Below are 15,444 nucleotides of genomic sequence, written 5' to 3' on the forward strand. Positions count from 1 at the left end.
AACCGACAGGATCTGAAAGAGCAGAAAGGTCTTCTTTGGATCCCTAGCGCCTCTTCTGTCTCTTGGATCCAATCAGCACACACGGAAAACAGCAGACTCCAAGTCTTTCTGCATGGGCAAGTATATTGGGCAGTTAGGAACACAGGAAATCGGAAACTCTAAAACCAAAAGTTGAAAACAACTGAAATACTGAAAGAAAAAAATGAAAAGAATGATTTTACAAGCTGAAAGAGTTCAACTAGAAAGGCCTTAGACTAGGATCTAAAGTTAGAAGATCTAAGATCCAAGGTTAGAAGATCTAAAATTGCTCGTTCAAAATCAGGTTTTTGTACAAATATTAGTCATCATCAAAGGCTAGTGATCTCGGCAATCTACAATCTGAGTTTGCCATCTTGAAATTCCATGATTATATTTTTGTAGTTGAGCTTTGGAATCACTACTCCATGGAACAGGAAGCAGGGCACTTGAACAAAGGAAACAGGCCCAATACACAGGTGGCGCTTTTTGCTTCTCACTTCTCTGTAGACATACAACTGCGGCGATGCCCTACAAACTTTATGTTGTGCAATACAAACTTCATGCTGATAATGTCCAATTTTATTTTTTCTTAATTAGAATGACATTAAACAGCAAATTAAAAATTTTCATGACAGGCACAAAGAGAGGCAGCAGATCCATACATTATGTAGCCAGCCCCCACGAACATTAAATCTGCATTCTGAGGATGCACTCATAGACCCCGATTAAAGACACCCAAGAGCCCCCACCTTCAATCTCTCCACACACCTAGAGGTGAACTCCAGTCCAAGGGCACTGGCAGGTGTGGTACTGAAACCCATGCCTGCAGACTATATTCCAGCTTTGAATTTCGATGACTTGTTCCACATCGTTCATGGTTCTTAACTCTTTACATGAAATCAAGACTGGAATCCTTGATGTAACAGGAAAAGCCAATAGAAGTTCAATTTCCAAAACTAAGGCAACAGGATGGCTTCGCCTTGTGTATATATTCCAAACTCGCGTATATTCAAGATTTTTGGCTGAGTGGGGAGGCAGTGGCAGAAAAGAGACCACAGCCCAGAACTTGGCGCTCCCCCACCACGACCAGAGTGTTACACTCCTAAGGCCCCGCTGGGATTCGAACCCAGGATCTCCTGTTTACTAGACAGGCGCTTTAACCAACTAAGCCACGGGGCCCACGCACCTTACTTTTAATTTCTTCTTATTAGTACTTTTGCATTCCTGCTGTAATTCTGACTATCCTTCCGGAGTAAACTCATTGTTCTTTTCTTGGCCTGTTCTTCTCCCTCGGCCTTTCGCCGGACCCGGAGTCGCCCAGACCCTGTCACCGCTTCCACCGAGCGCCATTCTTTGCAATCTCCCTGCGTGGGCCCCGGAGCCGCCACGCCGCTCTGGGCGGCTCAAGCCACAGGCAGAACCCAAGCGGAAGGGGCTGCGAACAGACTCCCTGGGGAAACCACTGGGCAGCAATATTCTGAACGGATGTTCTCTAGGGGCAGGGATAAGCCTCAAACCCCGAACCACCCCAGACGCCGAGAGCGACATCCGGGTCGTCCGCTGCGTCTCCCGAGGGGCTCCCGCGCCGCCGCACAGCGCCCCCTGCCGGCCCCCGGCTCCCGAGCCGCGCAGCCGCTCAGCCGCGCCGCCGCGGCGGGAAGGGGGCGGAGCTCCAGGGGCGAGGACCCGGAGCGCCGCCTCGGCCGAGGTGGATCCGGAGGCGAAGAGGGAGGCAGAAAGAGGGTGAGCAACGGTTGAGCCGCTACCGGAGAACGGAGCCAGCGTTCTGTCAGAATCTTCGTGCAGGTGCCCAAATCGCCGCCGCTGAGCCTCGAAGCAGACGCGCGTGGTCTTTAGGCGACCCAGTCACGCATTTTAAAGACTTTTCTCTTTTTTTGTTGTTTTGTTTTGTTTTAATTCGCCAGGCAACCCTGGCTCAGCGTATCTTCTGCCTTACTTTCTCCGTAAATTCCCGAAGACGGAATTGACAAATTCCAACTCCGCAGCTCTTATATAACACGAGTCAGCTCCCTGCCCAGCCCATGAACTCACAGACGGTGCTGGGGGTGTTACTGAAAAAAAAAAAAAAATTAACTATATGACAAATTTAGGTAACGTACTAAACACATTTTGTAATAGATTAACAAAGTGATACAGCTCATAGACCAGATTCAGCCAGAGCAGGGTTCCAAGGAAGAGGGAAACTGCTTCCTGCTGTAGATCAGCTGTCAGTAATGGGGAATGACTTGAGAGCTTTATAGAAACTACAGCTTCCTGGGTCCAGCACACGCGCCAGAATGGATTACAGACATGGGTAAGGTGGGAAGAGCAGGAATCTATCGTTTAAAGTGATTCTGACATCCACTCCCGTTAGCTCAGTGGAGAGCAAAAACCCTTTACCCCTAAGAGAAGTTGGTTAAAGCATTTGAATCTCCCCTCTCCCATCCGACTTCCTTCTCCCAGCACATCCCTGGGTTTCAAAGCATCTTTGTGGCCATCCCATCGTGTAGAGATGGGTTGAGCACTTTGAAGGGTGCTCGTGTGGCACAGTTGTTAACGTTTGTTTCTTCTCCGTAGAACAGTTGCTGGTTTCCAAGGCTTTGAAAGAACCACAGCAAAGTTTGGTTGTCCTGATCAGGCCCTTGTGGTGGGAGCACATGTTGCGTGAACAAAAACAAGATCAGTGCGTTTGAGCATCAGTTATCAGTGATTATGTAGCCACCACCTACTATGTCCTAGCATAAGTACAAAGACAACCTAAGGGAGGCTGCTATCCTAAGGGGCAGGCCCTTACAGTGCGTGCACCTGGGGATGAATTCCAGATTAGCTTAAGGATGAAGAGGAAAGTGGCTGGACAGCCGCAATGTTTACAGCCGTAAGATTGGAAACCTGTTGATTGGAAGGGGAGGAGAGAGAAATGTATCCAGGAGGGCTGCCAGGTGGTGGCAACTTGGCCTCTGAGGATGGTGGTGGCTCTCAGGTGCCAGTAAAGACAAGAAGAGTAGAATTTGCTGCTTGCTGTTTGGTTCTTGGGCATATGCTGTGCTTTGGGAATTTTGGCTGGGGCTAGAAAAAGAGGTGACACACTGGGTTTGTGTATGACAAAGATGCTTAAGGGGCGATCTCACTGAAATGTACACCCAGCAGTTTGCTACCTGAGTCTGGTGGAGAAGAGGGTCCCTGGAACGCAGGTATAGCAAGGAGTGAGGAGGAGCAAGAAGGACTGGGAGACTAAGTGCTCATTCATGAGTGCTTTCCAAAAACAAAGAATGAGCTTGCGGCTCTTGGACCCGGAGCTTCTTGGCCATTATGACTCGGATGCTTCCTCAGATTGTCTACAGAATTTCTATTCCCCTCTGTCAGCTTACAGGTGAGCTGATGCTTATCTTAGCCTTATTTGGAATTGCTTGTCTTAGAAGACAGATGTGATGTTTCTGGATTTTTCATCGTGCATTCTTGAGAGCGATTATATCAGCTCCTTTTAAACAATGGAATTTTCTCTGCCACAGGGAGAATGTAGAGGAGAGTGACTGGCGGGGACAAGAACTACCAGCTGAAGTAGTGAAATGTGTGTGCCCTAGCTTGGCTGATCCGTACCTCAGTGAGTGAGCTCTGTAGCTACAGTTTGAGGCACAGAGATTGAAGATCCCGCTTTGTTTGCAATTCAGTTTAAGACTTGGAAGGGGCTGCTGAAATCGTGCTTGCTCCAAAAGTTCTGGGGTATTTGCAATGGAATCCTCTACCCCAGGTTGATAAACCATTGCCTGCAAGCTGAAAACGTTCTTTTTATTAGTAGGAGAAAAATGCATGCATGTGGCTAGAAGAGTTACCCCGTTCGTGGTCTTCCTTGCACAGCGGCGGGGCAGATCGCATGCAGCACTCCAGTATGGGCGTGTACGCTATGGAAATGAGCACAGGATTTTACATTTTAAGAGAGGAAAACAGTGAATGAAGAGTAGCACGTGAGATTATAAGAACTTCACAATTTAGTGTCCCTGCCTCAGTCTGAATTCATGCATTCACGTATTGTGTTGGCTGCCGTTGAGGACAGGCGTAGGTGTGACTGGAAAGGCATCTGGTGCTCTTGCCCTTTGCACCGCTGCGGTGGACACCTCACACCGCAGTGACTCCCAGGTAATTCCACCTTTTCAATGTCTTGAGAGACTCTGTAACACTTTATTGAAAAAAAAAAAAAAGAAGCCCATACACATCTCCTCCAAGCAATGAGAATAGCTTTTAGCGGTCAACTCCATTAAATTACGCGGACACTGCTAATTTCTGAATTATAAACACTGTGCTGAAGCTACCCGTGTGCAGTTGTGGAAAAAAATGGAAACTTATGCCGAAACCCGGGATCGAACCAGGGACCTTTAGATCTTCAGTCTAACGCTCTCCCAACTGAGCTATTTCGGCTCCTTGATAAGGCAGTTTTGTTGTTCTTCTTTTCGAACATTTGTTTTCCGCTTAGCAAGTCGGATTTCCCAAGTGTTATTAATTGTACAATGCATCTATCACCTGTAGCGATTTGAAATCTACTGTTCGTCACGTGTGCTGGTTAAATCCCACCCCGGCCGAGGGAGGCAGAAGGGAGGATGACAGGAGTTCGGAACGTGACGGCAGCTGAAGGGAAAAGGCTGGGGGCTCCGCACTTTTCTTTAGGTTTTTCGTCTTCCATCGTCTTCGGAGCTGCTGAGAAGCGGAAACCCAGGTTGATTCTGTCCACGCGGCGTCAGGTTCTTGCTGCCATGGTAATTTTGAGCAGGAAGTCTCCTCTCTTATCCTCTGCCATCAGCTTTTGTCCTGCGTGGTGCGGAGGTCAGTGGAGCACACGTGGGGCGACGCTGGACCACACTTACCTGAGCCGAGAAAAGGTGTGGACAGCACGGAGGGCGGCTGCTGGTGGCTAAAGAACAGAGGAGGATCCCGAAGGCGAAGGAGACGGCGATCATTTTAGGTCTGCACGCCGCCACCGTGCAGCACTCCTGAGAGCCATGTTGCCGGTCAGTGACTGACCCGCCTCTCTGGTTCTCAAAAACCCAATGACGGCCGCCCACGGAGATGCTGGACCCTGCCCAATGTCCACAGCAAAGGAAAGATTGCTGAACTGCAGACCCAGTGACAAGGTATCCGCTCCAGGACAGTCCCAGCCCTCCCTGAGAAGGGTGCACGGCAGCTGAAACACAATTATACCAATACCAGATCACTTGTATGTAATGCATGTAGGGTGGGTAAGACTCTTAAGTTGAGAGAGTTTTGTTTTCTACATTGTGAAATTTGTCACGGAACACAGTCACAATTGTTTTTGAGCTAATTAAAGTGTGGAGCACAATACTATAGTTAATTATTTGCAGTGTCCCTCTTTTTTAAAAAAAACTGGAACAAATATTTATAGTGGATCAGCAGCTGACTGAGAAACTCTAAGGTAGTTTTAAGGCAAAAGCATATGAAAATATTTATTTTTTAGAATTTATGATCTGAATTTGGGAAAGAGAATATTTTTTCAAGAGTCAAAATACATTTTTATTAATCAGGATACTGGATGCCTTGATTAGATTAAAATCTTAGCTATAACAGTTATAGCACTATAAAGTCTTAGACATTAAATTCCCTTTTTCTCCAGAGAAGTCTTATGTTTTCTTATTTTTATTTAAATTTTTAATAGTTCCTAGGGCCAAATCAGCAAAGCAACTCCATTTATAAGAATTTATAGAATAATTTATTAATTTTTTCTAGAGATAAGGAAAGTTTGGGAAGTGAATTTCCCTTGAAAATATTTATTTATACAACGGAAAAGCTTTTTTTTTAATTTTCAGAAGTTAGGAAACTCATGAATTATTGTAAGATTCATCTCCCACTTCTCCCCCACCATATTACATTTGTCTAAATGAGACAGATGTGTCTAAATGTCCACTATGTGTTTGAATGACAAAAAAAAAAAAAAAATCAGTGATCAATTTATAATTTTTTCCAAGAGAAATGGAGAAATAGAATAAATAAATAGAAGAAAAAAGATAATATGAGATTAAAAAATACAGAAAGATTTCATTTTAAAAAACTTGGCTGTTTTGCTGCCATTAAAAGTAGAAAAAGGTCTTTTCCCATCATTCCACTCTAAATTGTTGTAAATAATTGAGAATTCAAAAGAGCAACATCTTTAAACACTAAAGAAAAAAATTCAGCCTGATTCTACATAAAGAAGTGTGGATCCACAGAATGAAATGAAAAGCACAGGAAATGATAATGATATAATAAATACAGTGAGGTGGAGTGTGGGGTTCGGACCATTAATTTAATCTGTTTAAGATTATTGCTTAAAACACAAAGACACAATGTACAGCACATGGAGAAGTTAAACGTTTGAAAATAGCACAAACTCTGGAAGAGGATACAAGTTCCTAAACTTTATATATGAAGTAATATCATTTAAAGTCAGTGTTCATTTTTTTTAAAAGTGTGTACTATACAGCTTAAAGTGTCTACCAAAATTGGATCATAGATCTAAGTATAAAACACAGAACTATACAACTTTTAGAAGAAAACGTCTTTGTGACCCTGGGTTAAGAAAAGATTTTGGAGAACATAAAATGTGATAACTTGGACCTTGTCTAAAAAAAATTTTTTTTTTTTAGTTTTTGCTCTGCAAAATATAGTTAAGAGAATAAAAAGTCAAGTCACAGACTGGGAGACAATCTTCATAAAGCATGAGTAGCTGGTAAAGGATTTGCATATAGAATATATAAGATACTTTTGAAAGTCAATAATATGGAAACTCACTTTAAAATAGGCAAAATATTTGAACGGAAATTTCATCAAAGATATGAGAATGGCAAGTAAGCATATGAAAAGATGTTCATTAGTCATTAAGGAAATACAAATTAAAATCATAACAATATACCACTGAACAACTATTGGAGTGTCTAAAATGTAAGAAGACTAACTACACCAACTCTTTGGAAAAATGCAGAGGAAATAAAACTTTCATGTACTGCTTGTGGTAATGCAAAGTAGTATAACTTTGAAAACAGTTTGACACTTGTTTAAAAAGTTAATTATATACCAATCCTAATATCCAGTCAAAGTATTTACCCAAGAGAAAAGGAACAATATGTCCATACAAAGACTTGCACATAAATGCTCATATCAGAATTATTTGTAATAGCCAATAAATGAGAGACAAGCCATCTACCAGGTGAATAGATAAACAAATTTTGGGGTAGTTAGATCCATACCATGGAATACAATTCAGCATAAAATGAAATAAATTATTGACACATGCAATATGGGTGAATCTCAAAATAATTATGATGAATGAAAGAAGCGAGACCAAAAAGTAATATTTATCATTGCATTCATATAAAACTCTAGAAAATGTGAGTAATCTGTAGAGACAGGAAGCAAATCATTGGTTTCCTGGGATGAAGAGGCAGGGAGGCCTGGGGAGGAGGTTGACTCATTAAAACAGTTTCATTCTCTCTCTCTCTCTCTCTCTCTCTCTCTCTCTCTCTCTCTCTCTGTCTCAGTCTTGCCAATGTGAAGATATTTCTCAAAATGTGAAATTGAGGGATACAACTCCATTGGAAATGAGACTCTGGTCTCCATTTTGCACATAGGACATCAGTATACCTGTGTTTTCAGGTGTAGCTATCTTGGATTTAACTTGTAGATTGCTGTTGAGAAAGGCAATTTGGTCTGGAATCCAATGACTCCAAGAGCACAACCACAAACAGAAACCAAAACAACACAGATGGATTCAATAGAAATAGAAGAATTAATGAATAGGCTTTCAACTAATCTTACTTTTGCCCTTAATAACTGTACAAAGAAAATACAGAAAATGAACATCACATGCTTTCTAATATATTATCCAAAAAACAAACATAATTTTCAAGGTGGGGGTGTAGCTCAGTGGTAGAGCGCATGCTTTGCATGTATGAGGCCCTGGGTTCAATCCCCAGCACCTCCATGATTGTTTCACTTTTCCACTTCCAATAACTCACTTTATCTCGCACATACCTACGTAAAATCAACTCTCCTATTATCCTGTCTGTACTCAATCTTCTCCTTGAATATGAAAGCATTAAAACCTGTAGGATAAAATCATTGTAACAAAAGACAGGAAACAATCCAAGTTTGTACTCCAAAAAGAAACTTCCATTTTTGAAAAGTTTCTCTCCCTCCTTGGAGCAAGCACGTACTGTTCCTTGGCAAATCAAGCATTTAATTACACCACCTTTCTGACTCTCCTCCTTTGCTGGCATTTTCTATAGCCATCTACCCAAACTTCATTGCTGAATTTGGGTCCTAGTTTGGGAATCCCCATCTCAAGCCCAGTCACTATTAGTAGGAACTTAGATGGGAGTCACATTGCTACCTGAACCAAGTTTTTTCATTTTGTGGTTTTTTACTTTTAAGTAATAGGGGTTTCAGAAGGTTATTACTGAATCTTGATCCAATTGTGATTAGGCTCTTGAGTAAGTGATATCTTTAAAGTAAGGAAGAGAAAGTTCCTGATCCACTGTATGATTTCACTTTTTGTATGGCAGTAGGAGCATTGGGCATGAGTTAGTTATGTGACCTGATGAGTAACTCAACAGTCAACCAAAAACATTGAAGATTGAAGGTTTAATGTTCCTGCATGGTTACTTTTTTTTTTCTAATTCCTTTTTTTTTTTTTTTTTTTAATTTGACAGAGTTAGACAGTGAGGGAGAGAGAGAGAGAGAAAGGTCTTCCTTCCGTTGGTTCACCCTCCAAATGGCCGCTACGGCTGGAGCTACGCTGATCCAAAGCCAGGAGCCAGGTATGTCTCCCACACGGGTGCAGGCGCCCAAGCACTTGGGCCATCCTCCACTTCTTGCCGGGCCACAGCAGAGAGCTGGACTGGAAGAGGAGCAACCGGGACTAGAACCCGGTGCCCGTAACCAAGTGAGCCACAGTGCCCGCCCCTCTAATTCCTTTTCTAATCCAGGTTGTGGAAATAGTAGAAGGTCTTCTAAAAGGGTCCAGAAAATTGATGCTGTTTCTTTTCACAAATGGCCAAAGATATTTGCATTTTCTACTTTTGCTTCTCTGGGAATACCCATTTTGGAAGCCACAATGTAAGAAGTCAGAATACTGTGTGGTCGCCATGCTCTGAGGAAACTCAAGTTGGACCACAGAAAGAGAAAGGCTAGAAGAAAACCACACAAAACAGCACTGATACACCAGGCACGTGATTGAAATCATCCAGGACCTTTGAATCCAACTCAGCTGTGAGCTTTGTGCAGCGCTGAGAACAATCCCAGCAAACGTCTGGGGAACAGAAGAGGTGCCCAGCTGGGTCATGCCCATGTTTTTGACTCAGGGAATTACAAGCAAATAAAGTGAATGTGGTTGATTGTTGATGTTTTTCAATGACTTGATCTTGAGTAGTTTGATATGCAGTTGTGGATAGGTAAAATAATCGAAATTGTTTCCGCACTCTCTTTTGTGTCTTGCTAACACTTTTGGGGCAGACGTGAAGGAAAGTGGAAAATCATTGAAGACAGAACATGTTCCAACCTGACACTCTGCCTGTTGGAGGAATGGATCTGACACTCTGGTAATCTATTTGTGGGTAGACCTTGGCATGAACTAACAGGAGTGGGAAGAGTTAGCATTCTCATGGTGGGGGGGGGGGGTGCACGGAGAAATCCTATCTAGGATTTTCCAAAATAGTGAAGCTAAATGCAGTAGACTTTGTCCTACCAACTAGAATACCCAGAAATCAGGATGATCACCAACTGTAGATTTCAGGCTGGCTACGTAGAACATTCACATGGTCTAAGCATGAAGGAGACTCTAGGTCATCTTGAACTCCATTCTTTTTTCTCCATCGATACTGTATTTCAAGAACACATTTAAGTTTCCCATTTTAAAATTCCCTTTAATAACTGGTTTCCCTGCTCACGTCCAGAGGAAATCCATCACCCATACACTGCTTTTGAACTGACCTAGTTCCATTCCAAGCTGCTGAGATCTACCAACATTACCCCTCAGCACAAGTCGAAGCAAAGGAACACGAGAGTGAGTGCAGACTCCTTGGGTTTCATTTCACAGTTCGCTGAATGATGGGAAAGAGAACAGATGGGCAGAAAAGGCCAAGAGGCCACAGCCAAGGCGCGCTTGGAAGAGCCCTACACCGAGTGTAGACTCAAGTCGGGAATCCCATCCCATGATTCGAAAGGTCCCCAGTTTTCGTCAAAACGGGCTCTGCCTTGTTTAGCACACTCTTCTGAAGCCAGCTTCTCAAGTGAACGTTGCAGAGTGCGGGCTCTTAGCCTTCCCCACCCTCCCCAGTAAACACTGTGCGTGTCCTAAGGCAGTCAGTGAAAACCTCGCTGGCGTCCTCGTGTGCTTCCGTCCGTGCCACGCGGAAGGTCGGGATAAAGCAGCAGGGTAAGACCCGAGGCTTACACCGTGGAGGTCACCGACCACTCACGCAACGCTGCGAGAAAGCCGGGGAGAGCGGCCGGCCCTCGCGGACCTGCCCCGTCCACCCGCTCTGCCTCGGGCCTTCCTGGGCTTGCTCGCATTTCCGAACTCGTGGATGACACGCTCGGAAGACCCCCAGAGCCCTGCGTGTGCACAGACGGTTCCCCCGCGAGTGGGCTGTGCTGTGGCCCTGTTCCTTCCCGCCGCCTAGAACAACGCCAGTGGGGCTTCCAGGGTGTTCTGCTTGCTGGTTTGTTTCTGAACCTGTTGGGTACACGATCCTCCTAGGACGCCTCGAGATGCGGGCGCACAACCAGCCTGCAGGCAATCCCAGACGGGAGGCGCGGGCGGAGGACTGGAAGGCGCGGCCGCCGAGCACGCGACCCCGCGGCGGCCCGCGGCTGCCTTTGGGCTGGGAGCGCTCCATTCCAGGGCTGTTACGACCTGTGCTTTTCCCCGGGGAGCCAAGTCCCTGCCGCGCGGGCTGGTGCGAGGGAGCTTGGAGAAGGCCAATGGGAGTGGGGGACTCCTCGAGTCGGAAACCGGCAGTGAGTTTGGCGGTGAATCCGCCAGACAGCACGCGTTCCGCATCCAGAATCCATTTCCTAACGGGCGGGGCTAAACTCGGAGGACTTTCTCCAGCCGGCAGAAAGAGGAAACCGCCTGAAAAAACAAAAGTTAGTTTATAGAAGTTCCTCCAAGAGCTTGCAGTGTGAGGGGGTGTAGCTCAGTGGTAGAGCGCGTGCTTCGCATGTACGAGGTCCCGGGTTCAACCCCCGGCTCCTCCACTCAGGTTTTTTCCTGTTTGCACCTTAATTCTTTAGATAGTCTAGGAATCAATCATTTCAGCTCCCTGAGCTTTAGTGCTGCTCTAGACGTGGGCTTCCACAGAAGGAAATAACTACAAAAAAGAAATGCAATCACAGTGACGATTGCTTCCAGCTGAAAGCCCCAACGCTGCAGCCAAATTAACGACCTTTTCATTCTGGGTTCGATTTAGTAGAATCACTAAACGGTCGAGCAGATAAAGGACGGAAATACGGGGAAAAAAATAAAGACAAACAGCTTCACGACGATTTGCCTTGCAACTCCTCAGTTCCGGGAGCACGGGACGCCTGAGGTCGGGGAGCGGGAAAATTTGGCTGCGGCTTCCTTACGCCTCCCTTCCCCCGCTGCCCCACCGCGCCCGCCGGCGCCTCCGGGGAGCGACGCCAGCTGGAGGCTCTGCAGGTGCGCGGCGTCGGGTCGCAGGTTCTTCGGGGTGGGTGGGACGTTAGGTTGGCCCAACCTAACAAGGCACTGAGCCAAGCCGCGGCCACGCCAACGCTGAAAACACAATTTGGAAGACGGAGGAGAGCTAGCTGTCATTCGCGCCAGCTTACAGCCAACCATCTACAGCAGATTTCAAAGGGAAGATCTCAGGTTTTGGCAAGAGTTGTTTCTATTCCGTGGGAGAGGGTCCTTTAAATGTTCAGGGGAAGAAGTTCCAGAACTTTTGTTGAAGTACCCTCGTAGTAAATATATATCCACTGGCAATGTGCACAAAATAAGTGATGGAAGACACTCATCAACGCCCTACTATCCTCCAACCCAAAACGTCTAGCTGAAGTTAAATCTCACTATTGGCAAGCCGTATGCTCAAATTGCTTACCTAGACATTGGTTTGGGAGATTTTGGTTTACTTATTTATTTGAAAGGCAGTTACAAAGAAGAAGGGGAGACAGGAGAGAGAGAGAGAGAGCGAGAGAGAGAGCGATCTTCCCTCCTTCTGTCCACTGGTTCACTCCAAAAATGGCCACAGTGGCCTGGGCTGGGCCAAGAGCTTTATCAGGGTCTCCCACGTGGGTGGCAGGGACCCAAGCACTTGGGCCACCAGGATTAGGACAGGTGACCATATGGGTTGGGGGCACCACAATGCCAGCCCCTGTTCTTCCATCTTTAAATACATTAATAATACACCACAACAGAGGTCCCAAAGGCAGCTGTGACCAAAGGTGTTTGGAGGGAGATATTAATAGATTTGTAAGTTACTTGTATTTAAAAAAAATACTAAGGAGCCTGTAAAAACAATATGTCTCATTTATCATTGCTCTGCACTCCGTTTTCTGTACAAGTCATGTGTTGAAAAGATGTACCACAATCAGCTCCATTTCTTCTTTGCCAAAGCCTTTGCATGGTACCTTTTTTTATTAGAACAGGGTGATTTCAAAATGTGGGTTTAATGATGAATCAGATTTATTTTGTTTAAACACACTAAAAGCACCCTACTACTTCCTCGAGAACCTGGAGAGGAGGCAGGGGTTGATCACAAACTCATTTTCCTCTGGGACACAGACCCAGGGCAGACACTTTAATCAAGTAAGCCCCAAAGCATACCAAGGCTGCCTCCGGGTTATCCTCAGGTATATATTGTGGTCATGCTGTTGTCTAAATTATCTTTGAGCAAAGAACAAGAGAATGAACTTTCTTTCACTTTGATCTTCACAGCAAAGCAGGGAAAACTAGCTTGGAACTTTGTCCCTTTTTTGCCACAGATTTTTAGGGCATCCTTTTCTTTTTGGCATAAAACCCTCATACACTCAGGGAATCTTTCAGGCAGCTGTCAAAGGTCCCAAGAAATAAGGAGTTTCTGTAAAGCAATGGAATTCTGGCTATTGTAATCCCTGAGGGAATCCGTAGTTTGGATACCTTTCTTCGGGAAGAGGGAATAACTAAACACTAAGACCGCAAAGCTTCAGTTGGCTTTAGTTTGGCATTCTGGAAGCATTTCTCCTTCTCTGGTTCCCTCTGCCATGACATGGCTTTCCCGTGCCATCACACTGAGCTTGCTGCACACCCACAGCTTCTAGCATCAGCCCAGTGAGAAAAGCTGGTAGGAGGGCACAAGATCTAGTTGGAAAGAGAAAGCGTCACAAGGAAAACATGTAAGTATATACTGCCCAATCACTGCTCTAGCAAACTCTGCAGTCATCAAGACTGGGAAACATGGCGGTGACTTTGTCTTGTGGACGTTGCGGTTCTGTCCCTGAGATCCATTTCAAAAATGCCAAGAAAGCATTTCTGCAGCTGAACAAGAACAACAAAGCAAAGCAAATCAAACTTTTTTGGCAACTTCCTCATTACTACTGTTTGCTCTTGGGCAGGTTCAAACCTCCGCCATCACAGAGGAGCAAAGAATAGATGCTCCCCCTTGTTGCCAAAATCCAGGGTGTCCAAATACATGCACATAATGAACTTTAGGGGATAATCCTAAAGCATTGTGTCTTCTCTTTTAATTTCCACTCTAATATTTTCTTATCTGAGCATAATCTGTATCCTCCTGGATATCAGAATACATTATATATCAATCTCTCAGTTTCTTCCAGCTCTAGTTACCTCCCATCCTTTGAATAACCAAGCAACTGCCTTTGCTTAGAGATGAAAAAGCACCAAAAAGAATAATAGAGTAAGACTGAAGCAGCCCTCCAATACGGACTTAAAGGGTTTTAGACTGGAATGCAGTGGTTCCTGAAATTTTTGACTTTATTTGTATACCAGTGTGAAAGGAATGAGAAAATTGTCAGTGTCAGAATCAAAATGGAATCGCTTGTGTCAGCCCCAACAAATAAGTAGATAGATAAATCTAGGAGATTATGAAAGAAAGGTTCTTACTCATGATTGCCTGACAGTAACTGTCACAAAGACCCTGTCCGAATCACAACCTTACCCAGTGTCTACAACAGCATCATACAAAAACTACTTCTACCAGAACATCTGCCCAGCAGTTTTCTGCTCAACCTGAGACTAAGGTCATTATGGTGATTAATCCTTGTGCCCAAGGATTACTTTTTTCAGAACGTCAGATTAATGCTCCACAGTTTTACTTTTAAAGATTTGCCCTTCCCCAACCTCTTTGAGTATGCCCACGGTTTATGGTGACATGCATTCCCATTGTGTGTTTTGTTATACCCAAGCGACCATTACTATTCTTTGTAGAATCTGTCTCTGATTGTTTTTCTAGACTGGCAATAATTTCCACTTTACAGCTCCTGAGTGAACCGAGAACCCCCGACTAGGGGAGGGATGAGGATCCATATATATCATTGGAAAGCCTCCCCTAAATGATGGTCAGCCAGTTCTGAGAGTGCTAACCTACAAAGTGGAGCTGCTGGCCACGGCGTGAATGAGCATGAACGAGCCACTTGGGACGTTAGCTAGGAGTAGGATGGTGAGTAGGGAGGTATGAGGCAGTGGAGGTGAAGGGACATACAGAGAAGATATTGGAAGAGGAGGAGGTGAAAGGTTGGCTGTCCATCCTCACCTACGTGTACATTATTTTATTGCTGAATTGGGGTGGCTTGGAGAGCACCCAGCTGCTCTTCCAGCTGTGGAAGTGGGAAGCCTCTTTCACCAGAGGCGTCTCTCCCTTGGGCAGCTTCCTAAACCCTCTTTCCTCAAGAGAGAGCTGGGATAACAGGCTCCATGAGTGCAACTGAACTGACCTTTTGCCCAACCAAGGATCTGAGTGTGGGGGGCAGAGCAGGGACGAACCCGGAAAGGAAAATGAGAAGGGGAATTTCCTGCTGAGTATGCACCTGTCGACTGACACAGCACAGCTGGGACTTGATAAAGTTCCTCTTGTTCCGTCTTTTTCTTCCCTGCTTCTTAATAATCACGGGAAATGGCAGCAAGAGTCTCCTTTGGCCAGCACGCTTGTTGCAGGAAATAATTAGGTGCAAGCAGTTGTGCTGCAAGCCCCAAGAAGCGGCAAAGTCCTTAGCTTGAGTAGGTTTCCAAATAGTTCACCGACTCCAGGAGTAGGAACACAAACACAGCAAAACATTGAATAGCCCATGAGCTCGGGATGAGCCAAGTTCACGAGGAGGTCTGGAGGTGCTGGGGATCGAACCCAGGGCCTCGTGCATGCTAAGCACGCGCTCTACCACTGAGCTACACCCCCAACGATACTGATGGGTGCGCTCTTCTGATACTCCATG

The 15,444-nt window shown here is 45.1% G+C and overlaps 5 non-coding genes across 5 annotated transcripts; 2 read left to right on the top strand and 3 right to left on the bottom strand.

Annotated features, from left to right (window-relative positions):
- Positions 1-1,123: 1,123 nt before the first annotated feature.
- TRNAT-AGU (transfer RNA threonine (anticodon AGU)) lies at positions 1,124-1,197 on the bottom strand. Its single transcript has one exon. It is a non-coding gene; the product is annotated as a tRNA-Thr (tRNA).
- Positions 1,198-4,358: 3,161 nt separating this feature from the next.
- TRNAF-GAA (transfer RNA phenylalanine (anticodon GAA)) lies at positions 4,359-4,431 on the bottom strand. The gene has a single exon. It is a non-coding gene; the product is annotated as a tRNA-Phe (tRNA).
- Positions 4,432-7,909: 3,478 nt separating this feature from the next.
- Positions 7,910-7,981, top strand: TRNAA-UGC (transfer RNA alanine (anticodon UGC)). The gene has a single exon. It is a non-coding gene; the product is annotated as a tRNA-Ala (tRNA).
- Positions 7,982-11,184: 3,203 nt separating this feature from the next.
- TRNAA-CGC (transfer RNA alanine (anticodon CGC)) lies at positions 11,185-11,256 on the top strand. The gene has a single exon. It is a non-coding gene; the product is annotated as a tRNA-Ala (tRNA).
- Positions 11,257-15,335: 4,079 nt separating this feature from the next.
- Positions 15,336-15,407, bottom strand: TRNAA-AGC (transfer RNA alanine (anticodon AGC)). The gene has a single exon. It is a non-coding gene; the product is annotated as a tRNA-Ala (tRNA).
- Between the last annotated feature and the right edge of the window lie 37 nt (positions 15,408-15,444).

This window comes from Oryctolagus cuniculus, chromosome 5 (genome assembly GCF_051225735.1).
Source record: "Oryctolagus cuniculus isolate XC-2025 breed Fujian yellow rabbit chromosome 5, ASM5122573v1, whole genome shotgun sequence".
NCBI classification, from domain to species: Eukaryota; Metazoa; Chordata; class Mammalia; order Lagomorpha; family Leporidae; genus Oryctolagus; species Oryctolagus cuniculus.